Genomic DNA, 10,800 nt, shown 5'->3' with positions numbered 1-10,800 from the left:
CCTATATAGCCATTTTGTTTATCATTAGCATCGTACAGTGGTTCAAGGCAGCCTGGGCTGCAACACTTTTAAGGGGTTCATGATACACTAGCTGTGCTGAAGCTGACAGATGAAGAGTGGTCTCTATGGTGCCTTGTTTCCTTTAAGGGTAAATAACTTTTATTTTTTTTCGCCTTTCTATTATACAAAATCAGTATAGAAAAAATATGGAGAAATTTCATTTCAATACTTTTCCACATACAATGCCCTTAGTCCACCACTTCTTAAGTGCTCCGACTGCCTGTTATATATTAAATATTGTGTGTCTCTTAAAGAACATTGGTGCCAATGAAACTTCCCCACAGCCTTGTTCAGCGTGTCACTGAAGGTAATGAGGTGGATAGTCTGCCAAACAGTTTGTATCGGCTTTGAGCTACAACTGCCATTCCATTGCATACGCTGTGTCTAAAAATAATATCTCAAATAAATATCTCTGGTATTAAGGATCCATGTGACTTGAATTGGATACAGGACCCCTGCTGAGTGGCCCCTTCACAACATATCTCAAATGAGTTGCTTTTGCAAATACAGTAAAGGTGCACGTGGGAGCATTTGTAAGACCTTTGCTGCATATTGTCTTTAAATCAACAATGGTATGCTTCTACAATAAAGCCAGCCTGAATAAAAGATTTCGACAGCAGCCACTGTTGTTTTTTAAAATAGATTTATTCTGATTAAGTTTAAAAATAAATATTCCATAGCAGACTGGGTTCCTGTATGGCCATTTCATTTTGTATTGTTTGTTTTCTATGGACATTGATCGTCAAATGGTTAAATCAGATGCCAAGATAATTGAAATTAATCCAGCATGTATTGTTTTCTATAGGTATTTTCAGTAGGAACTTTTAGTGTTCTCTCAAAAAGTTGCTAATTTGCAGTGCCCTCTCTTCGTCCTGTTAATTCTGTTATGTGTGAGCAACTTTGTAAAGATATCATATGATTTCTCTGAAACCTTACTCGGTTCCAAAGAGTAATGCATTACTGGCAGAGGATAAAGGATGAGATGCTGTACAAGACTTGTCACTTTTAAAATGTGATTGTGTGGATAATTACTTATCCAACTGCTTTAGAGTAGATTTGCACAGTCTGGGCTTTCTAATCAAATCTAAACATCTTCAGACGCTTCTTTCTCTGGTAACTGGTTTATTCAGAACTCTGCGAAGCATATAGGCAGGCTTACAGTTCATTTTTATTTAAAAAAAATAATAATTAGGTTTGATCTTGGTTGGAAACTAGAAAAGCAATATATTGATAATATCACTGAATACAACTTAAAATTAACCGACCCAAGTTGTAGAAAATGACCCACGGAATACTGCATGTATATAGTACTGTATTTTAGTTTAAGCTTGTAGAAAAATCAACAACGTATTGGAAAACAAGTCGTTTAGCGCCATCTAATGGTCATTTAAGGTAATATTAATTTACCACATTGGGTGGACCGTAGTTAATAAATGCTTATATTTCAAGCTTTACAAAGGCTCGGAGGTGTCTTGTGTTCTCTAGTGCAGCTATTGACAACATTCAATGCCTTACAGAAGTACTAGGTTACACAAGAATGTCCTATCAAACATTTACACTTATGGGAAGGAATTGAGATGTCTGTTTTCCAAAATCATTTGGTTGAAGATTCCTAAAATTAATGCTGTGTACTTTGAACTATATATATATATATATATATATATATATATATATATATATATATATATATATATATATATATATATATATAGTGCCTTGCAAAAGTATTCAGACCCCTGACCAATTCTCTCATATTACTGAATTACAAATGGTACACTGAAATTTCGTTCGGTTTGATATTTTATTTTAAAACACTGAAACTCAAAATCAATTATTGTAAGGTGACATTGGTTTTATGTTGGGAAATATTTTTAAGAAAAATAAAAAACTCAACCCAATTAAAGGGATAAAGGGGTCAGCTGTTTGAGTACTTTGGTTAACAACCTCCGGAAAAAAGTTGTTGATGCCTATCAGTCTGGAAAGGGTTACAGAACCATTTCTAAGGCTCGGGGGCTCCACTGAACCACAGTCAGAGCCGTATTGTCCAAATGGAGAAAGTTTGGGACAGCAGTGAATCTTCCCAGGCGTGGCCGTCCTGCCAAAATCTCTCCAAGAGCAAGGCGTAAAATCGTCCAGGAAGTCACAAAGAACCCTAGAACAACATTATTATTATTATTATTATTATTATTATTATTATTATTATTATTATTATTATTATTATTTATTTCTTAGCAGACGCCCTTATCCAGGGCGACTTACAATCGTAAGCAAAAACATTTCAAGCGTTACAATACAAGTAATACAATAAGAGCAAGAGTAATACAATAAGAGCAAGAATAATAAGAACAACATCCAGGGATCTGCAGGCCTCTCTCGCCTCGACTAAGGTCAGTGTTCATGACTCCACCATCAGAAAGACACTGGGCAGAAATGGGATTCATGGCAGAGGAGCAAGGCGGAAACCATTGCTCACTAAGAAGAACATGAATGCTCGCCTTAAGTTTGCCAAAAAGCACCTGGATGATCCTCAAGAGTTCTGGAACAATGTTCTATGGGCAGATGAGTCAAAAGTGGAGCTTTTTGGCCGACATGGGCCCCGTTATGTCTGGTGAAAACCAAACACTGCATTCCACAGTAAGAACCTCATACTAACGGTCAAGCATGGTGGTGCTAGTGTCATGGTTTGGGGATGCTTTCCTGCATCAGGACCTGGACGTCTTGCCATCATTGAAGGAACCATGAATTCTGCTCTGTATCAGAGAATTCTACAGGAGAATGTTAGGCCATCCGTCCGTGAGCTGAAGCTGAAGCGCAGCTGGTTCATGCAGCAAGACAATGATCCGAAACACACAAGCAAGTCTACATCAGAATGGTTGAAGAACAAGAAATTTAAAGTTTTGGAATGACCTAGTCAAAGTCCAGACCTAAACGCCATTGAGATGGTGTGGCAGGACTTGAAACGAGCAGTTGATGCTCGAAAACCCACAAATGTCACTGAGTTGAAGCAGTTCTGCATGGAGGAGTGGGCCAAAATTCCTCCACGGCGCTGTGAGAGACTAATCAATAACTACAGGAAGCGTTTGGTTACAGTTATTGCTGCTAAAGGTGGCGGAACCAGTTATTGAGTCTAAGGGGGCGATTACTTTTTCACACGGGGGCATTGGGTGTTGCATAACTTTCTTTAATAAAACATGAGTTATGTATCAATTTTTTGTGTTATTTATTCACTCAGGGTCCCTTTTATCTAATATTAGGTTTTGGTTGAAGATCTGATAACATTCAGTGTAAAAAATATGCAAAAATGCAGAAAATCAGACAGGGGGCAAATACTTTTTCACAGCACTGTAAAAACTGCCCTTTTTATTGTTACATTTTTGCTTTTTATTTTCTTGACTTCTGTGGCAGTCTTCATGGTAGTAATGGAATGTAGTTTTTTTCAGTCAAAACTAGTTCCATTTCATACACTAAAGAAAATCAAAAGCCAGTGGGCACGTTAAGTGAGCCACTCAGAGCAGCTCAGTGAAAGAACTGAGGTAACGGAATGCTCAGTTATGCTCCATCTGAGCAGCTCAGAGCGTTATATAGAGCAGATTGAATCTGTGAACTGAGAGAGCACACCCAGTAAATAGTGTACCGTGAGGGACACTGCTGCTGTACCCTTGAGCAAGGTACTTTACCTAGATTGCTCCAGTAAAAAAAAAAAAAAAAAAAAAAAAAACTGTATAAATGGGTAATTGTATGTAAAAATAATGTGTAAAAAATAATGTAATAGTATGTAAAAATAATGTGATATCTTGTAACAATTGTAAGTCGCCCTGGATAAGGGCATCTGCTCAGAAATAATAATAATAATAATAATAATAATAATAATAATAATAATAATAATAATAATAATAATAATAACTGAGTGATCTGACAAGGGCAACTAACTACAATGGTATGAGCTTCTGTGGTAACGTTTTGGCTAATTACTATGCCATTGCTCGGAATTATGTGGTCTTAATGGTACTGCAAAGGTTTCATTACTAGTTAGTACACTGGTACTAACAGGTAATAGTATTTTTCTGGAAAGGGTAAGTAAGCATTTTAGTCCAAATATTTGGTAAATAAGGACATGTACTATTAGCGGTTCAACTGCAATGTTGTAAATATCCATCAAGCTACCAATGCTACAGACATTTATTGTGAAACATTTATAGTTATCCTAGCAGTATGTCCTTATCATGTGCTAATATTTATCTTAACGTTTATGCAGCAGGTGATGGCTGATATACTGTCCATGCTGTCACACTTTTTGCATGATAGTGAACTTTTTGCTATTGAGATAATGCCATCCTATAGTGGGTTTCTCAGAATTTTTTACTTTGCTCTCTTCTGCGGTAGTCTGCACGGTTGCCATAGTGATTCAATGTTTTTTTTTTCAAGCTTAAACTAGTTCCTTTTCAGACACTACAGAAATCAAAAGCTGTAGTGTATCATATATTCTTCTAATATTTACAGAATGAAGTTCCTGGTTCAAAAGCAACACAATACGTCATTAAAACCTTCAAAACATACTGGAAACCCTTTATATCTCCAGCCTCAGTTGTACAGTATAAAGTACATTGCACAATTACATGAAAGATTAACTGGTCCTTGTGAAATTAGCTACAACTAATGGCACATGAATAAAAGGATGCATAGTATTGTGAATGGATTGAAAAAGCGCAAGTACTGTATATTTGTAGAATTTATGAAAGTGGCAAACAGAGATTTTTAAACATGTTGACATTGTGTGTTTTGTATTTGGGAGGTGAAATAGCTTCTCAGTGTTTTTGGCTTTCACAAGTGAACATTGTCAGCAGTGGATTGATTTTGACTGTTATAAAACAATAACAATCATTAATGCTACCCATGTGAAAGCTGAAGGTTGGGAAAATCGTCCAAACCATTTTTGCCATTTTTGTTAACAGTACATTTGTATGTTGTCCCACTTTTTTAAACCTTGCTTTTAAAAGAGCTTTTTTTTTTATATTTCCTGTCTTTATTCCAGCTTTTTTTTATTAGGTATTTATCTTGGTTAAAGAAACAGACTTGTAACCAGGAGGTCCCCGGTTCAAATCCCAGCTCAGCCACTGACTCATTGTGTGACCCTGAGCAAGTCACTTAACCTCCTTGTGCTCCGTCTTTCGGGTGAGACGTTGTTGTAAGTGACTCTGCAACTGAAGAATTTTCTGCTTACATGGCACTGCTGTTATACCTATAGTGCCGGAGGACAACACAGATCTGAATGGCTCCACTGCAGACCCGCAGGCGCCCTATCAGCCACAAGGGTCACTGGTGCGCGGTGAACCATGGATTGCCCTGCCGACCTAATCCCTCCCTACCCGGGTGTCGCTCGGCCAATTGTGCGCCACCCCCTAGGAACCCCCCGGTCATGGTTGGCAATGACATACCCTGGATACGAACCTGCGATCTCCAGACTATAGGGCGCATCCTGCACTCCACGCGGAGCGTCTTTACTGGATGTGCCACTCGAGAGCCCCCCCCCCCCGCTGCCTCCTTTTAAAAATTATTATTATTTATTTCTTAGCAGACGCCCTTATCCAGGGCGACTTACAGTCGTAAAATAAAAACACATTTAAAGAATCACAGTACTAGTAATAATACAATTAAGAGCAAGATAAATACAAAAATGCAAATATATTATAAACCACTTGTTATGCCAACTTCATACAATATTTTCGATGTTCCTCTGGTAAAAAAAACATGCCCTTTGATTTGACCATTGATCTAATTCTACTGCCGCTGCAGCACTATTAAAAGCCTCTGTAACAGGGCGAGCAGCCCTGTACAGGGTTTGTTTATTTTAGAACGGGGTTTCCCCCTCCGCCCCTGTGTTATTTTGTATTTGATTATTATTGTTGTTATGATTTATTATTGTATTTATAAACATGACGGCGACGGTTATTGTTTTGTATTTTGACGGCGTAGCCGATTGTTTTGTACTAGCGTTGATGAGTAGTCCCATCCACAGCAGTAATTAATAGACTCGTGCAGATTGTGGCCGAGGGGTAATGGAATAATTTACTAGCCAGTTAGACCCCTCGGCCACGATATAAAAAGCCTGCAGCTCGCTGCACTCGGGGTGTGGGGTGTGGGGTGTGGGGTGTGGGGTGTGGGGTGTGGGGTGTGGGGTGTGGGGTGTGGGGTGTGGGGTGTGGGGTGTGGGGTGTGGGGTGTGGGGTGTGGGGTGTGGGGTGTGGGGTGTGGGGACGAAAAGGAAAAGGAAAAGGAAAAGGATCAGTGACGGCTATTTTGTGTTCGTGATTTTGTTTACCTGTTTTATTTTCGCTCTGTGAGCAAGTTTCTTTTTGTTCAAATCTTCTATTTGTTTTTGTTATTTGTTAATAAAAACGGAGGCCAGCCGTGTCTTTCTTACTTTAACTGCAGTCCCTGGTGTCAGTTTCCCTTCCTGCTTCTGCCGTGACGTCACCGCCCAGTTGTCCTGTCACAGCCTTATATTCCAGAGGCCCCTCGAGGAAGCGACTTCATATTTACAGGGTTATATAAATACTGCACACTAAATGTGGTGTTCACCATCCATAACTAAAAAACACTTCATTGTAAGTATCTGCACCAAAATAAATATGTACATTTATTAAACACATTTTATAGTTGAAGTAAATGTGTTGGGGACCTTTTGATAGAGATTCTGTTACTCGAATTGTCTACTATGAACTAATTGCCACCTTGTTTTAGTCACTGGCAACATTTTTCTATATCCATTTTAGTTCATGTTTACAAATAATTTGATTAGAGATTCCTTTCCGGGGATGCATTGTTTTAATAACATAGCATTTTGTTTTAATCACATAGCATTTCTTGTGGCATGATACTGAAAATACCAATGAAATACTGTATCGCATTCGGCAATCTCCTGCTCTCCAGCGCCCTGTACTGTACATAAATAGATATAACAAAATCTATGGTTGTCCACTTTATATCCAAACATGAAACTCAAAACTGCAATAAATATATCATATTTCCAACAACTATAGCTGTAGAAATGAACTCATTAATAAGTTAACTTTATTATTACTGCCACAGTGTTCTGTTTGTATAAAGAAACACATGTGGTGAAAAAGCTAACATTTGTCAACTTTATAGATAGTAGTTTCTTCTGCACTTTACCTTGTTATCTATAATTTAGAGTATTTAAAGCTGTGGACGAATTGCCTTCAGCATTGCAAGATCTTCTCATAAAAAGTAATGAAATACACATTTTAAATATATTTCATTGAAAATGTGTTTCATTAGTTATATTAATAAAAAAAGAATATTCATTTAAATACAGTGGAAACCGTTTCACTGTTATGCTTAAGTACCATTCTGGTTCAAGCAAGACGCATCACAGAAGGAAGTGTAAGTTGTGCTGCTGCACTCCACTTATCTGTGGAATGGCTGGTACTGAGTAAGGGTGCTGTGGCCTTGCTGAAGAGGGAATGATGATTTGAAGCATTGTCACAATACTGTATGAAACTGCTTATTTCTAGCTAATTGCATGTGTCCTTTTCAAATTTATATTGGCGACAGATCTGAACAATCAATATTCAATGAGAATTCTATAAGTACATAAGGTTTCAAGAAATCTGAAAGAGCTACCATATTGTAGAAATTGAACATAGGGGTAAAAAAAGAACATGCTTCAAGAACTAAAGGTTTCGCTTCGCAGACCCATATTAACAGCTGTTAAAGTAATATCGTTTTTTCATTTATTGTCCTAGGATGTCAGTCATGGGCTTACATGGTCAAACCATGTACCATATTACATAGACTAAACCAGTCTGAGTGTCTTTATGTAAGTAAACACCAGTGCCATCTAGTGGAAACAATTTGTAAAGTTTACTTTTGTAATGCAAGTGTTTACTAGATGGTCCTGGGGCTTACTAACATAACTTTGGCATATGTTACACTAATATGTCTCTGACTAGCAACTAGAATGGTACCTTTGGGGGGGGGAATTCCCTAGCGCTGCATTTTTAGTTTACAATGTCTTACGTATTTTTGAGTATTTGAATATTTAAACAAACCTCTCTGAATTACGTGAAAAAAATAGTTGTGTTTGCCATAAGTAACAAACTTATTAAATAAGCATGAGTGTAGAAAAAAGATAGAGCTAAATAAAACACATTCCAATGTACGAAACAGTGTTTCTCTTCTTAAATTGGTAAGACCATTTGACATGGGTAGAGGTTTTAGTTTGACATCTACATTGTTTCTCTACTGCACTGCAGTGCTGTAATGTATTTATTTTTTCAGCAAATCCCAACAGTCATGTTGATTCAAATATTATGAACATATACTAACACAACTTTTGTCAGATTGGTATCGCTGTTTTCCTAGCCCTGCATTCTTTGGAATTAAGGACGATGAAAGTGGGATCCAGAACAGGTTAGTAAACTTTTTTATTTTGTTACCCAGAATCAACCAATTACTGGTTTGCATTTATTATAGCAACCAGCTTCAAATGTGTTACGCTAATGGAGTGAACCACGTGACAAGCCATGTGATTGACTTTGTCGTAAGGCAAAAGCAGTTAGCTGTTAGTGGCGTGTAAAATGGGTAAAAGCATCAATTTACATACAGTATCAAGACAGTCTAAAAGGGGGCGTGATAGAAGGAACCTGACTAGTCTAAGTACATGTATTCCAGACTGCATCTGCATCTGCAAGAAATCAAAAACCACTGTGCTGTCCGTCTTTAAAGAATGGTCACACACAAGAAGATAGCAGTCAACAGTAGTCAGAAAAGACTGCTGACGATGGGCTCTGCATATTTAAAAATCAAATAAATAAATCTTATTGTGTTTTACAGAGTCGGTGCGTTGTTCTTTGTTGTTATCAATCAGTGTTTCAGCACTGTCTCTGCAGAGAGGAAAATCTTTATGTGAGTGTGAAATGACCCCACTACCAAAACTGTAGATAGTTTGTGCACTTTCCCTATTTGGAAACCCAGAGAAAAAAATTGGATCACTCGTAGTTTTTAGCAATTCTGTTACAGTACAGTAAGATTTTGCTAATAACGTTCTGTATTTTAAGGTGTAAAGTTTAAATATAAGTACAGTATACTTATTTCTTTCCTTTTCACAGTTTTACTGTTTGTACATTTTCTCTAGGTAACATTAAACTACCCCAATAGCACCACTAAGTTGGTAATATGCTACATACAGTATTGGCAACCTGTATATATAACAATATATACAAATATATTCCAGTTGCTTGCTTGAGACAAAGGCTTGGATTTTAATTAAAGGCTTGCTATGGCTCGAGCTGAATTTAAAGTCTGGGTTACATCAATTCTATCACTTCTAAATATATGATGCTATACAAATAACACTTGAAGGCTGTTGACTGGCCTATGGAATGTGTGTCACATGAACTGTTGCCTCTTTCTTTTTTCTCAGACACGACTAAATCAGTGGATATTACAGACTATCGGTATATTTTCTTTCAAAAATAATGGCAGATACACTAACTCTAACTCTAAGGACAGTGCCATCAATATTCTTCACATGCGTTGCCTGCTTCATGATAGGTAAGCAGCAGCTTTTCAGAAGGGCTGTGGTCATTTCATGTGTGTCGTATGTGACAAGACCAAAATACCATTTTAAAGACTGGTTAAATATGGAACACAAGAAGTGTTCACAATAAGATCTAAAGGTCAAGCTTCCTCTAGATTTAGAGCACTTGAATTCCAACTTGTGGAGATAAAGCCCCAAAGCACCCAATGTATAAAAAAAATAGACATATCCCTCCCTGCATCTGCAGACTGAGTCATATTACTTTTAGTGGGATTGTCTGTAATTGATTTAACCTCATCAAAGTTTGTTGACTGTTGTGTATTTTTACCAAGGCGATATGAATTTGCTGCTATAGTAAGAGGAGTACATTTACCTGCTCCATTCTCCCCCCCCCCCCCCCCCAACAAACAAGCTGCTTACCCTAATGACATGTCTTTTGCAGCCAGTTATATACTGAAGTGAAATGACCTATGAAGTCAAACATAACCAGACTACATGAAAGTAAGCATGTGAGAGACCTACACGTACGTAGTGAATGGAAATGCTTGATAGGTGAGATTGACCTAAACTACACTACCTGTAATGGTTTATGGGGTTATTTGATTAATACCTCATTCACTTCTAGAGTGGTATCGTTTTGATTCCAGGTCATATCAGAAGTTCAGTCTGATGATCTCAACTTCTCCTTCAGTGGCTATTAGTCGACATCACCAGTCCATGACACAATTCTCTGAATTTGTGCAAGTGGCCTTGCTCAGTGTACATGGGAAAATGTTGTGCAGTTGTGTATTGTACATGGTGTAACTTAATGCTGCTTCTGTTAAACATTTTTATGTTTCTGTTTTTCTCAGATTTTTTCTGGCCTGCTTGTCAATCTGCCAAGTATTGTGAACTGGCTGGCCTGGTTTAAATACTTAAGCATCCCCCACTACGGATTGACAGCGAGTTCTGAAGATTTTATAGTTATGATGACTAAGTGAAGTGTTCTGGTGGGACTGTGCCTCTCACCAGTGATATTTACCTTTGCAATCTTCTTCTGCTAGGCTTTGCAAGTGAACGAGTTTGTTGGACTTGATTTCTGTAAAAATTCTTCCACATCTTCAGTGCCTCCTGGAGATAACAGCAACTGTAGCGTGTCTTCCGCATTTGAATTGTAAGTAATGTGTTTTCATATAAAA

Source organism: Acipenser ruthenus, chromosome 2 (assembly GCF_902713425.1).
Source record: "Acipenser ruthenus chromosome 2, fAciRut3.2 maternal haplotype, whole genome shotgun sequence".
In the NCBI taxonomy this organism is placed as follows: Eukaryota; Metazoa; Chordata; class Actinopteri; order Acipenseriformes; family Acipenseridae; genus Acipenser; species Acipenser ruthenus.
This window is presented reverse-complemented; position numbering follows the sequence as displayed.